The 4,498-nt window shown below is 42.0% G+C and overlaps 1 non-coding gene across 1 annotated transcript; it reads left to right on the top strand.

The window, feature by feature from the left end:
• Positions 1-3,855: 3,855 nt before the first annotated feature.
• Positions 3,856-3,962, top strand: LOC127740746 (small nucleolar RNA R71). The gene has a single exon (XR_008001605.1). It is a non-coding gene; the product is annotated as a small nucleolar RNA R71 (small nucleolar RNA).
• Positions 3,963-4,498: the final 536 nt, after the last annotated feature.

The raw sequence follows: 4,498 nt of genomic DNA, 5'->3' as shown, positions 1-4,498 counted from the left end.
AACCGAAAAGCAGAAAAAATTAAGAACAAGGAATGAGTCCACCTTAGTGATGGTGGTGTTTTCTTCTTGAAGAACCAATGATGTCCTTGAGTTCTTCTATGTCTCTTCCTTGTCTTTGTTGCTCCTCCCTCATTGCTCTTTGATCTTCTCCAATTTCATGGAGAATGATGGAGTGCTCTTGATGTTCCACCCTTAATTGATCCATATTGTAACTCAAATCTTCAAGAGAAGTGTTGAGTTGTTCCCAATAGTTGTTGGGAGGAAAATGCATCCCTTGAGGCATCTCCGGGATTTCTTGGTGATGAGCTTCTTTATGCGTCTCTTGGGATCCATGAGTGGGCTCTCTTGTTTGCTCCTCCTTTTCTTAGTGATGGGCTTATCCTCCTCAATAGGGATGTCTCCTTCTATGATAACTCCAGCTGAGTAACATAGATGGCAAATAAGATGTGGAAAAGCTAGCCTTGCCAAAGTAGAGGGCTTATCGGCTATTTTGTAGAATTCAAGGGAGATGACTTCATGAACTTCTACTTCCTCTCCATTCATGATGCTATGAATCATGATGGCCCGATCCAGAGTAACTTCAGATCGGTTGCTAGTGGGGATGATGGAGCGTTGAATGAACTCCAACCATCCTCTAGCCACAGGCTTGAGGTCCAATCTTCTTAATTGAACTGGCTTGCCTTTGGAGTCTCTTTTCCATTGAGCTCCTTCCACACATATGTCCCTAAGGACTTGGTCCAACCTTTGATCAAAGTTGACCCTTCTCGTGTAAGGGTGTGCATCTCCTTGCATCATGGGCAAGTTGAATGCCAACCTCACATTTTCCGGACTAAAATCTAAGTATTTCCCCCGAACCATTGTAAGATAGTTCTTTGGATTTAGGTTCATACTTTGATCATGGTTCCTAGTGATCCATGCATTGGCATAGAACTCTTGAACCATTAAGATTCTGACTTGTTGGATGGGGTTGGTTAGAACTTCCCAACCTCTTCTTTGGATCTCATGTCGGATCTCCGGGTACTCATTTTTCTTGAGCTTGAAAGGGACCTTGGGGATCACCTTCTTCTTTGCCACAACATCATAGAATTGGTCTTGATGGGCTTTGGAGATGAATCTTTCCATCTCCCATGACTCGGAGGTGGAAGCTTTTGTCTTCCCTTTTCATTTTCTAGAGATTTCTCCGGCCTTAGGTGCCATCAATGGTAATGGAAAAACAAAAAGCTTATGCTTTTACCACACCAAACTTAGAATATTGCTCGCCCTCGAGCAAGAGAAGAAAGAAAAGAAGAAGAAGAAGAAGAAAATATGGAGGAGAGGGGGAGAGGTGTATTCGGCCAAGAAGGAGAAGAGAGGGTTGTGTTGTGTGAAAAATTAAGGAGAATGGAGGGGTTTATATAGTGAGGGGAGAGGGAGTAGGTTCGGCCATTTAGGGTGGGTTTGGGTGCAAAAGAAATTTGAATTTTGAAGGTAGGTGGGGTTTATGGGGAATAGTGGATGGGTGTGAGTGGTGAAGAAGGTGATTGGGAAGAGAGATTAAGGTGATTGGTAAAGGGTTTTTGGGAAGAATGTTTATTGGAAAGAGAGGATGAATGTTGAGAAGAGGGGAGAATATGGTAGGTGGGGATCCTGTGGGGTCCACAGATCCTGAGGTGTCAAGGATTTTTATCCCTGCACCAATTAGGCATGTATAATGCCTTTGCATGCAATTCTGGAATTTAAACGCCGAGGGGATGCATGTTCTGGGCGTTCAACGCCCTTGTGCACATGTTTCTGGCGTTGAACGCCAGTTCCATACTTGTTTCTGACGTTCAACGCCATCTCTCCTCAGGGTGCATTCCTGGCGTTTGAACGCCAGGATGTTGCTTGTTTCTGGCGTTCAACGCCAGATCCGTGCTCTGTTCTGGCGTTGAACGCCAGCCAGATGCTCCTTACTGGCATTTAAACGCCAGTAAGTCCTTCCTCCAGGGTGTGATTTTTCTTCTGCTATTTTTGATTCTATTTTTAATTTTTATATTTTTTTTCGTGACTCCACATGATCATATACCTAATAAAACATAAAAGAACAATGAAAATAAAATAAAATTAGATAAGTAAAAATTGGGTTGCCTCCCAACAAGCGCTTCTTTAATGTCAATAGCTTGACAATAGGCTCTCATGGAGCCACACAGGTGATCAGGTCAATGTTGTATAGTCCCAACACCAAACTTAGAGTTTGGTTGTGGGGATTCAACACCAAACTTAGAGTTTGGTTGTGGCCTCCCAACACCAAACTTAGAGTTTGACTGTGGGGGTTCTGTTTGACTCTGTACTGAGAGAAGCTTTTCATGCTTCCTCTCCATTGTTAAAGAAGAAGGTCTTTGAGCTTTAAACACAAGGTAGTCCCCATTCACTTGAAGGACTAATTCTCCTCTATTAACATCTATCACAGCTCCTGCTGTGGCTATGAAGGGTCTTCCAAGGATGATACATTCATTCTTCTCGTTCCTAGTGTCTATGATTATGAAATCAGCAGGGATGTAAAGGCCTTCAACCTTTACCAACACATCCTCTACCAATCCATAAGCTTGTCTTACTGACTTGTCTGCCATTTATAATGAGAATATGGCAGGTTGTACCTCAATGATCCCCAGCTTCTCCATTACAGAGAGTGGCATAAGATTTATGTTATACCTCAAGTCACACAGAGCTCTTTCAAAGATCATGGTGCCTATGGTGCAGGGTATTATGAATTTGCCAGGATCTTGTCTCTTTTGAGGTAAAGTTTACTGAACCCAGGTATCTAGTTCACTAATGAGCAAGGGAGGTTCACCTTCCCAAGTCTCATTACCAAATAACTTGGCATTCAGCTTCATGATAGCTCCTAGATATCGAGCAACTTGCTCTCCAGTTACATCTTCATCCTCTTCAAAGGAAGAATAGTCTTCAAAGCTCATGAATGGCAGAAGGAGGTTTAATGGGATCTCTATAGTCTCTATATGAGCCTCAGATTCCCTTGGGTCTTCAATAGGGAACTCCTTCTTGCTTGAGGGACGTCCCATGAGGTCTTCCTCATTGGGATTCACGTCCTCTCCTTCCTCTCTAGGTTTGACCATATTGATTATATCAATGGCCTTGCACTCTCTCTTTGGATTTTCTTCAGTATTGCTTGGGAGAGTACTAGGAGGAGTTTCAGTGAATTCTTTACTCAGCTGGCCCACTTATGCCTCCAGATTTCTGATGGAGGACCTTGTTTCACTCATGAAACTTAAAGTGGCTTTAGACAGTTCAGAGACTAAATTTGCTAAGTTAGAGGTACTCTGTTCATAATTCTCTGTCTGTTGCTGAGAAGATGATGGATAAGGCTTGATATTGCTGAGCCTATTTCTTCCACCATTATTAAAGCCTTGTTGAGGCTTTTGTTGATCCTTCCATGAGAAATTTGGATGATTTCTCCATGATGAATTATAGGTATTTCCATAAGGTTTACCCATATAATTTACCTCTGCTATTCCAGGGTTCTCAGGATCATAAGCTTCTTCTTCAGAAGGTGCCTCTTTAGTACTTTTGGATGCATTTTGCCATCCATTCAGACTTTGAGAAATCATGTTGACTTGCTAAGTCAACATTTTGTTCTGTGCCAAAATGGCATTCAGAGCATCAATTTCAAGAACTCGCTTCCTTTGAGGTGTCCCATTATTCACAGAATTCCTCTCAGAAGTGTACATGAACTGGTTATTTTCAACCATGTCAATAAGTTCTTGAGCTTTTGCAGGCGTTTTCTTTAAGTGAATGGATCCACCTGCAGAATGGTCCAATGACATCTTAGAGAACTCAGATAGACCATAGTAGAATATAACTATCATGGTCCATTCTGAAAACATATTAGAAGGACATCTTTTGGTCATCTGTTTGTATCTTTCCCAAGCTTTATAGAGGGATTCACCATCTTTTTGTTTAAAGGTCTGAACATCCACTCTAATCTTGCTGAGCTTTTGAGGAGGAAAGAACTTAGCCAAGAAGGCCGTGACCAGCTTATTCCAAGAATCCAGGCTATCTTTAGGTTGAGAGTCCAACCATGTTCTAGCTCTGTCTCTTACAGCAAAAGGGAAAAGCATGAGCCTGTAGGCTTCAGGAGCTACTCTATTAGTCTTAACAGTCTCACAGATCTGCAAGAACTTAGTTAAGAACTGGTAGGGATATTCTGATGGAAGTCCATGAAACTTGCAGTTTTGTTGCATTAGAGCAACTAGTTGAGGTTTCAGCTCAAAATTGTTTACTCCAATGGCAGGGATTGAGATGCTTCTTCCATCAATCTTGGAAGTAGGTGTAGTATAATCACCAAGCATCCTCCTTGCATTATTATTGTTAGGTTTGGCTGCCATCTCCTTCTCTTGTTCGAAAATTTCAATAAGGTTGTCTCTGGATTGTTGTAATTTGGCTTATCTTAGTTTCCTCTTCAGAGTCCTTTCAGGTTCAGGGTCAGCTTCAACAAGAATGCCTTTTTCCTTGTTCCTGCTCA

This window comes from Arachis duranensis, chromosome 7 (assembly GCF_000817695.3).
Source record: "Arachis duranensis cultivar V14167 chromosome 7, aradu.V14167.gnm2.J7QH, whole genome shotgun sequence".
Taxonomy (NCBI): Eukaryota; Viridiplantae; Streptophyta; class Magnoliopsida; order Fabales; family Fabaceae; genus Arachis; species Arachis duranensis.
Note: the sequence above shows the minus strand (reverse complement) of the source record. Positions and strands in the feature narration are given on the sequence as shown.